This window comes from Hesperophylax consimilis, unplaced genomic scaffold, assembly GCF_061612785.1.
Source record: "Hesperophylax consimilis isolate HC1 unplaced genomic scaffold, BYU_Hcon_1.0 scaffold_231, whole genome shotgun sequence".
Classification (NCBI taxonomy): Eukaryota; Metazoa; Arthropoda; class Insecta; order Trichoptera; family Limnephilidae; genus Hesperophylax; species Hesperophylax consimilis.
Window position 1 is genome coordinate 12501 of NW_028301430.1, and position 10000 is coordinate 22500.

General features: G+C 43.7%; 3 non-coding genes across 3 annotated transcripts in view; all 3 read left to right on the plus strand.

The window, feature by feature from the left end:
* The first annotated feature begins 6183 nt into the window (after positions 1-6183).
* LOC149408522 (small subunit ribosomal RNA) lies at positions 6184-8123 on the plus strand. Its single transcript, XR_016305536.1, has one exon. It is a non-coding gene; the product is annotated as a small subunit ribosomal RNA (ribosomal RNA).
* Positions 8124-8454: 331 nt separating this feature from the next.
* Positions 8455-8616, plus strand: LOC149408523 (5.8S ribosomal RNA). The gene has a single exon (XR_016305534.1). It is a non-coding gene; the product is annotated as a 5.8S ribosomal RNA (ribosomal RNA).
* Positions 8617-9029: 413 nt separating this feature from the next.
* The window catches only part of LOC149408524 (large subunit ribosomal RNA), a 4064-nt gene continuing 3093 nt past the window's right edge, over positions 9030-10000 (plus strand). Inside the window, exon 1 of the ribosomal RNA XR_016305532.1 lies at positions 9030-10000. This exon is cut by the window's right edge and continues 3093 nt beyond it. This is a non-coding gene — a ribosomal RNA (large subunit ribosomal RNA).

The window sequence follows — 10000 nt, forward strand, 5'->3', positions numbered from 1 at the left end:
ATTTACCGCTTTATTACAATCAGTTTCAATTCTGAAAATAATACTTAAATTAATGAAAAGGTACGATTTGTATTATACATGTAAAGGAATAAGTACTAATAAGTATCTACCTAGAAATGCCTATGAATTTTTATTTTATTTTGTACGCTTTTCAAATGTCATTGATGTGTTTGTTGTCTTGGTTACACATTAAACAGCATTAATGTTTTCTCGCTAGAACAGTCGCATAGTCTCCGGTACTCCCGAAAATTACGAAAATTTTGTTTTTTTTTAATACTATCTTACGACTATATTAACAGTGCTATTATTTACAACCCAACAGTGTATTTCTTTTGTTCAAAAACGCGCTATTGCCCGTTTTTACGAGTGGTTTCTGTGCTACGTAGTGTTTGTTAAGATTGTGTACCTATTTTTGTCCTTTTCCTTCTGAATCAACAATCCAAATACAGTTATCCGTTCGATCCTCCATCGCTCATACTTTTTTCCGTTAAAAACAGTGATTTTTTTTTCAGTTCTAGAAACTTCCAAGAAAACAATCTTCTGTGACGTCGTTTGTTTAGGATATTTTTTCACACCACGTGTGCTTTGGTTTCCATGGATTGTTTTTATATTATTTTGAATTTGCTCCAAAACGTTTTTTTACTTTTAATTTTGACTTTTCTTCAATTGTCTTGACATTTTTCAGTGTAAATGGCGTCTGGTGCGGAAAACCTTATGAAAAAGATTCAGGAACTAATTTCCTCCACATCGCCTACTGCTTGACCCTCTAAAAAGGAAGTCCCACAGGGAACAATTGACCATTGACTCAGACAGTGAAGTTGGATCAGAACAAGATACTGCTCGGCGTATCCCGTTTTCAGCTGATAACCAGGAAATGGCCTTGCCATTGCACCCTCAACCACTCCGAATGCCGAAAATAAGAAACGGGGGTTAGGTATGTATTTATTTATATAATTTGTACATTTATTTATAACAATTACAAGTAAAATAGCCATAATTGTACCATTTATGCAGTGTATATGCAATTCCAAAAATCTCGCAAATGCGCTATAGGACACAAAAAATAAATCTATTTTTTTATCTACCGCATTCAAAAAGCACGTAGCTCTCGTGAGTTTATAAATAAATTAGTGCGGCTCGCTCTACTATATAGAATACGTCATTGTTATGACGTCCTCGAGAGTGAGACTCTGGTACAAAAAAAAAATAATTGGGCCAGTATATCATTATTAGATAAGTGATCGTTTATTAGTTGAAAAAAATATTTAAGCAAAGCAATACCTCTACTTGTCTCTAGGGAGTGGTAATTGGTCATGCCTAATATATATAAATCGATGGGTAAAGCCAAGGGTAACGTCCATAGAGCCGCGAGAATAAAAAAACCTTAAAAAAAATTTATGGACTCTTTCAATGCGTAAAGTGTATGTTAATTCATGTGGAGCGAGCCCAGATGATAACTGCAACAGAAGCGGTACATGATTACCAGAATGCTCATAAAGAATGTTTCATTACAGTTTCAGTTGTTGTTTCAGTTAAATTTAAAAGCAGTTTCCGAGTTGTTGCTCTGAAGGGGTACTGTCAGTACCTAAAACAGGGCAAGAAAGTGGTGGTTCTCCTCCAGAATGTTATTTTTTTTTTTTAACCGAATTTTCGAAAAAAAAAAGACGATGGAGACGTGTCCCGTATTCTGGTTAGGTTAGGGGTTAGTGACCGGATAAATCGTCAAAATTAAAATTCAACAAACCTTTAAACGGCGATGTGAGGTCATGAAAAGTGATGAAACAAAAACTAGGTTGAATAGGTTACGAGTATAAGTATTTAACCCAATTTTTGTTTCATCACTTTTAATGACTTCATATCACTTTTTCAATGTGTGTTCTGTTGTCATTGTGGTGATTTATCATGCAACCTGATTGCATTTATCAATTATCTTTTAATTTTAATTAATTTATTTATTTCATCGACACTCGTGGCGGTTTTCGATAAACTTAGTGTGGCTTTCTTCAGTCGCCCTATGTATTATGATTATATATAAAATTTATGATCAATATGGTTCCATGCTAACTCAACACGGTGACTGTTCAACACACTTTTAAAAAGTGATATAGAATCATTAAAAACGATGATTTGTTTAAACCTAACCTAACCTAACCTTACCTAACCTAACCTAACCTAACCTAACCCAACCTAACCTAACCTGACCTAACCTAACCTACTTAACCCAGTAAAAAAAAGTTTTTGTTTCATCACTTTCCATGACTTTACATAACTTTTTAAATATGTGATGAATTATCATTTTGATAATTTATCCGGTCGCCGATCAATATAATATAGAAACCCAACTTACGACTTGTAGTATGATATCGAAAAAAGAAATAAATTCACAAACCTTTCTTCTTTTTTTCGTCTTTTGATGAGTTCAAAACATTGTAGACGATAGATGGCGTAGCGGTTTCGGGGAAAATTAGGTTTTTTGTTATTATTCTTCTTATGCTGTGTACCTAAGTGTCATATTTATGTGTGAATAAAAATTATATATAATAATAGTAATTATTTATTTTTTGGAATAACTTTACTGAGTAAAACCTAATATTGTAATATTTAATTATCGAAGATAATATTAGCGAATTCTAAAAGAAAATCTGAAAGAGAAAAATCACCAAAATAATAAAAAAAAAAATCAGTCCTAGATGTGACCGTATCCTTTTCTGATTTTTCTGTTTCAGATTTTCGTTTAGAAATCGCTAATATTGTCTTCGATAATTAATAAATTAAAAAAATCATTTTCGTCAGGAGGTGAGGGAATGCAATTCAGAGCGGCGGGCGCGGGTAAAGCGCGGGAGTAACTGGGACGCACTTAACGGCCCTCGACGTGTTTTCAAAATTTTCTTATTTAAAAATAAAATATTTATTTTATTTAAATTTCAGAATCGAACTCATAACGTCATTCTTAGTGTAGAATAATAAATTTAGCCGCGGTTCGGTGCAGCGGGGCCGGCGATGAGTGGGATCTGATATCGAGTAGCGGCCGCGGGTGGACGGCGGGAGTAACTGCGACGCACCCGATGACGCCATTTGCCCCGGGCACGGTGTGATTTAAAAGAAAAAAAAAAAAAAACTTTTTTTTTGACGTATTTTATTTCAGAATCTAATTCGGAACGCCATTCTTAGTGTAGAATATTAAATTTAAAGGTTTCGGGAGCATTGGGACCGGAGCTGCCAAGATCTCATTTCGGATGATAGCCGCGGGTAAACGGCGGGAGTAAACGGGCCGCACTTAATGGCCCTCAATGTGAAATTGTAATTTATTTATTTTTATAGATTTTTATTTCGGAATCGAATTCGGAACGTCATTCTTGTAGCGTAGAATAAAAAATTTTAAATGTTACGGGAGCATTGGGACCGGAGCGGAGCTGAGAGGATCTCATTTCGGGTGGTAGCCGCGGGTAAACGGCGGGAGTAAACGGGCCGCACTTAATGGCCCTCAGTGTGAAAATGTTTATTTTTTAGTTTTCTTATCATGTATGTATGTATGTATGTATGTATGTACGTATGTACGTATGTATGTATGTATGTATGTATGTATGTATGTATGTATGTATGTATGTATGTATAATTTAACATTTCGATAGTGAGAAGACGTGAGCGACGAGGGTAAATTTATTTTTTCGAGACCGAGCGTGAGCAGTCGGGCAGACGGCCGGAGATGAGGCGACGCGGCTCGCGCTACTGCGGCCGGTTCCGCGAGAGGCCCGACCGCCCGGGCGTCCGTCTGAGCGCAGTCGAGGAGTCGGAGCGGGCGCATCGCGGTCTGTAATAGTCGGTGAATTTGTTTTATTCGAATCCCTTTTAAAATCGTTTTCTTACTATGCATGTATGTATGTATGTATGTATGTATGTATGTATGTATGTATGTATGTATGTATGTATGTATGTATGTATGTATGTACTTGTGTATAAATATACAAAAATCTCTTCACTTTATATGTTTTGTTATGATTTTTTTTTTCTCCTATTTACATATGTTTTAAAAGTAAAATTTTATTATTATTTTTTTACACTTCACAGACGAGTGTTTTTGGACTCTTGTAGAGGTAAAAATGTTAATTTTTAATTGAATATATTTTTAAAAAATGTACGTGTAAATATGAATTTATTTGATTTAATTTCAATGTCGTCTATTAAGTTTTTTTTTTTTAACTCAACAGAATAAATGATATAATATAACAATTCTAAAATGTTGCCTAGTCTTGTGGGTGCCGGGTGAATTTTCTTTATGTATCAGGTTAGGTTAGGTTAGGTTAGGTTAGGTTAGGTTAGGTTAGGTTAGGTTAGGTTAGGTTAGGTTAGGTTAGGTTAGGTTAGGTTAGGTTAGGTTAGGTTAGGTTAAGTTAGGTTTGGTTAGGTTAGGTTAGGTTAGGTTTGGTTAGGTTAGGTTAGGTTAGGTTAGGTTAGGTTAGGTTAGGTTAGGTAAGGTTAGGTTAGGTTAGGTTAGGTTAGGTTAGGTTAGGTTAGGTCAGGTCAGGTTAGGTGCGATTACAATTTTTGCAAATAGATAAATTGACAAAAAGTTGACAAAAATTTTTGCCAATAAAATTTATGCCAATATAATTTTATGCCAATAAAATTTTATGCCAATAAAATTTTCTGCCAATAAAATTTGATGCCAATAAAATTTTCTGCCAATATAATTTTATGCCAATAAAATTGTATGCCAATAAAATTTTTTTGCCAATAATTATTAGCAAAAAATTGATCTTTGTCAATGGAATTTAAATTTAAAAAAGTAAAATAAATACAAAACAATACAAGAACAACGCGTCAACTCAACAGAGATCAAATGGGAAAATAATTCACCGACTCCAGATATTTTCATATCGGAGGGTTCGGCTCGGTAGAACTCCTAACGGGGCCTATAAATAAATCCTACAGATCCCTCAACATAAACATTTAAAAAAATCTTTTGTTATCCTACATGTATTCAAAATGACCGACTTTTGCATCTTTATATATAAATTTTTTGATAGATCTAATACGCCTAAATTTTTAATAAGAGAGCTAGGTATAATGCCGGTAGCCGAAATAACGAATGGTAATATTTTTATAGCCTGAGAATGCCAAATTCTTTTTTTCTCATTTCCTAAATCTGTGTATTTTCTTATTTTTTCACTAACAGATTTTTGAATATTACAGGAATTCGGAATAGCGACATCGATGATATAAGTTATTTTTAAAAAATTTGTCATGTAAAACTATATCGGTTCTATTATGACTAATCGCTCGATCTGTTAGTTATATATTTAGTTAGTTATGTTAGTTATTTATTATTATTATTATTATATATGTTAAGTTTTTATTTTTATTTGAAATATGTTCTTATTGTGTAAATTTGAAATAACTACGTACCTCTGTATTAAGTTTTTTTAAACTCACCGGGAACGGTCGGTCGGTATCACCGATTAAATGAAATAATTTAAAATTTCCAAAATGCGAATACGAAAGTAAATTTATTTACCGAGACCGAGCGCCTTGTGCCCGGTTTCGCGAGCCGCCCGAGGCCCGACGGCCCGGCCGCCTGCGCGCCTTCGAGGGGTCGGAGCGGGCGCACCGCGCTCGGCGCCGTCCCGAGCGAGAACGCGACCCGGCACAGCTTTGTGCCCGCCGAGTGTGGCGGGCTCTCGATGCACGGCGTTCGCAAACTGCGGCGGCCTATCGGTCGTGTCGGCGGTGTTATTTGCGAGAAACTACGTGACGCCCGCTTCTGCGCGGCGTTCGCGCTCATGTTTTGACTCTGGAGTTCCGCGCGAGCAGAATTTTCAAAAGCAAAGGCGGAGGATTTTATCCCCGTCTCACTGTTGCCTCGCCAAAGGCGTGCGCTTTCGGTGTACACGTTTTACGAATGGGAATTATAAATCGGACGATAGCGTCGTCGCGGGTGCGGTCTCTCTCTCTCGGGCGGGAGCCGTCCTACGCGCGCTTTCTTCGTTTGAAGCAAAAATTTTCCCGCGGAGCTTTCGTCTAGCGACGGTCGCCGAGCGGGAGAATATAGCGGTACGCATAATGAGCGTGACTCGTGCGGGTGACTCCGTCGCGTGTTCTTTAACGCCGTGTTGTCCGCGCCCTCTACGCGAGGGCGGGCCTCTGTCGTTCGGAGGATTAAAAACCCTCCGACGGTGGTGCAGCTCCCTGGTTGATCCTGCCAGTAATCATATGCTTGTCTCAAAGACTAAGCCATGCAAGTCTCAGTAAAAGCCGAATTAAGGTGAAACCGCGAATGGCTCAATATATCAGTTTTGGTTCCTTAGATCGTACACGGTTACTTGGATAACTGTGGCAATTCTAGAGCTAATACATGCAAACGAGGTTCTGACCGGTAACGGGAGGAATGCTTTTATTAGATCAAAAACCAATCGGCGGCGGGGTTCGCGCCCCGTCCGTCGCCATTCGAGATGACTCTAGATAACTTTGAGCTGATCGCACGGTCTAGCACCGGCGACGCATCTTTCAAATGTCTGCCTTATCAACTGTCGATGGTAGTTTATGCGACTACCATGGTTGTCACGGGTAACGGGGAATCAGGGTTCGATTCCGGAGAGGGAGCCTGAGAAACGGCTACCACATCCACGGAAGGCAGCAGGCGCGCAAATTACCCACTCCCGGCACGGGGAGGTAGTGACGAAAAATAACGATACGGGACTCGTCCGAGGCCTCGTGATCGGAATGATTACACTTTAAATCCTTTAATGAGGATCCATTGGAGGGCAAGTCTGGTGCCAGCAGCCGCGGTAATTCCAGCTCCAATAGCATATACTAAAGTTGTTGCGGTTAAAAAGCTCGTAGTTGAAATTGTGTCCTGCGGTGTCGGTCTACCGAATGCGGTACGACAGGCACGTCTGCGGGGCTTCTCGCCGGTGCGTCCACCGCCGGCGTGTGTCGGTCGGCCTCACGGTCGGCCGCGCACCGAGGCGGGCCGTCGCGGCTGTTTACTTTGAACAAATTAGAGTGCTCAAAGCGGGCTAACACTTGCCTGAATATTGTACGCATGGAATAATAGAATAGGACCTCGGTTCTGTTTTGTTGGCTTTCTGATACCAGAGGTAATGATTAATAGGGACGACTGGGGGCATTCGTATTGAGACGTTAGAGGTGAAATTCTTGGATCGTCGCAAGACGGACTAAAGCGAAAGCATTTGCCAAAGGTGTTTTCATTAATCAAGAACGAAAGTTAGAGGTTCGAAGGCGATTAGATACCGCTGTAGTTCTAACCATAAATGATGCCAGCCAGCGATCCGCCGAAGTTTCATAATTTTAACCCGGTGGGCAGCTCCCGGGAAACCAAAGCTTTCGGGCTCCGGGGGGAGTATGGTTGCAAAGCTGAAACTTAAAGGAATTGACGGAAGGGCACCACCAGGAGTGGAGCCTGCGGCTTAATTCGACTCAACACGGGAAAACTCACCAGGCCCGGACACTGGAAGGATTGACGGATTAACAGCTCTTTCTCGATTCGGTGGGTGGTGGTGCATGGCCGCTCTTAGTTGGTGGAGCGATTTGTCAGGTTAATTCCGGTAACGAACGTAACTCTAGCCTATTAAATAGACGTGCAACCGGTATCACGAGGGTCCGTGTGCGCGCGGCTTCGGCGTTCGCGCGTCGGGGTCGTGCGTTTCGCGGTCTTCACTACCGGCGTACAATGAAAATCTTCTTAGAGGGACCGGCGGTATATATAGCCGCACGAGATTGAGCAATAGCAGGTCTGTGATGCCCTTAGATGTCCTGGGCCGCACGCGCGCTACACTGAAGGGATCAGCGTGTCCTCCTTGGCCTAACGGCCCGGGTAACCCGATGAAACCCCTTCGTGATAGGGATTGGGGTTTGCAATTCTCCCCCATGAACGAGGAATTCCTAGTAAAAGCGAGTCACCAGCTCGCGTTGATTGCGTCCCTGCCCTTTGTACACACCGCCCGTCGCTACTACCGATGGATGATTTGGTGAGGTCTTCGGACTGGTGCGCGGAAGCTCTCACGGGCATCCGACGCGTCGGAAAGTTTGACCGAATTTGATCATTTAGAGGAAGTAAAAGTCGTAACAAGGTTTCCGTAGGTGAACCTGCGGAAGGATCATTTCCTGTGTTTAATGTTTGTGCTTTCCATGATATGAAATATTATTATGAAACAAAACATATATTATACATATAAACCATAATCGAACGAATGCTAAATTACTGCGTCGGAGATCGCCCTAGGGCGCCGATGCGAACCGAGAACCGCCGGCGTCGAGCGGAGGAGGGCTCCGTCCTCTATCCGCTCGTCCGGTGAAATTTTACCCGTCGCCGTGAAGGCGGCGGTACAAAATTAATCTTTTTGTCGAATGGAATTATAAACATTTCGAAAACGCAAACCAAATTGTAAAAACCGAAAACTAAAACGTATCTATTTATGTTTGTTTTATCATTATTACCCTGAACGGCGGATCACTCGGCTCGTGGGTCGATGAAGAACGCAGCTAAATGCGCGTCAGAGTGTGAACTGCAGGACACATGAGCATCGACATTTCGAACGCACATTGCGGTCCGAGCAAGACGTAGTTTGTCGACGGACCACTCCTGTTTGAGGGTCGCGCACACAATGCGACCAGACTGTTCTCTCGCCCCCGTCCTCGGACGTGTGGGCGCGCAGAGCGAGCGTTGCCGGCGTCGCCGGGGCCCGCGCGCGTCGTCTCCTCGGAGACGCGCGCCGGGACCTCGGCGTCCGGTTAAATTTGACGAAGTGCTCTCTCGATGCGCGCGATTTCCGCTTGCGTTATACCAAACGCGGAGGAACGCGTGCGAGCCTTGAGCTAGCGACGACGCTGAAAACTGGGCAGTCTACCGCGCGAGCGGTCGGCTGTCCGGGGCGATCTTCGCGCTCTCGGCCGCGCGCACCTCCGCGGACGCTCGTCGGTTTCGCGCCCGCTTGACAGAGTCTGCACGGGCGAGAATACGCGCACACTGTTGCTTTGCGTACTTCTCGAATTTATAAAATTTTTGTTGTCGACCTCAAATCAGGAGAGATCACCCGCCGAACTTAAGCATATCAGTAAGCGGAGGAAAAGAAACTAACGAGGATTCCCCGAGTAGCGGCGAGCGAAACGGGAAGAGCCCAGCGCTGAATCCTGCGGCCCCGGCGGGCCGCCGGGAAATGTAGCGTTCGGGAGGAGAGTTATACATACACGCGCGGTCATTAGTCACGGCTGCCTGTCCAAGTTCATCTTGAACGGGGCCCGCTTACCCGCAGAGGGTGCCAGGCCCGTGGTGACGGTAGCCGGCCGCGACGGTCTCTCTCCCTAGAGTCGGGTTGCTTGAGAGTGCAGCCCTAAGTGGGTGGTAAACTCCATCTAAGGCTAAATACTACCACGAGACCGATAGCGAACAAGTACCGTGAGGGAAAGTTGAAAAGAACTTTGAAGAGAGAGTTAAAGAGTACGTGAAACCGTTCAGGGGTAAACCTGTGGAACTCAAACGAGCGAACGGGGAGATTCATCGTGTCTTCCGTCGGGGCTCGCGCCTCGCGCAAACCTTCGCCTTCGGCTTTCGGGTCGGGGCGGTGGGTGCGCGGGTGCGCCGTCAGGCTCCCGGAGCGCGTGCACTTCTCCCTTAGTATAACACCGCGACCCGTCGCGCCGCGGTCGAATGCGCCGTGCGGTTGACCCGTCTCGCTCTGCGAGGCGGAGCCGCGGTGTCCACGGCCGCGGCGTACATTACGCAGCGACGGTAGAGAACGAGGATCGCGTCCGCCCCTCGCGGGCGTCCGTCGCGCTGCAGCGGCGTCCTTCGCGTGGCCCCCGGCGTCTAGTGCGTCGCGGGTGTCGCGCGTCGGGTGTCCGTCGTTAGCGGCGCGCTCTCGGACGGGACGCGTCCCGGTCGGCGGTGGTTTTGTTTTGGGCACTCACAGGACCCGTCTTGAAACACGGACCAAGGAGTCTAGCATGTGCGCGAGTCATTGGGAACACTGATAAACCCAGA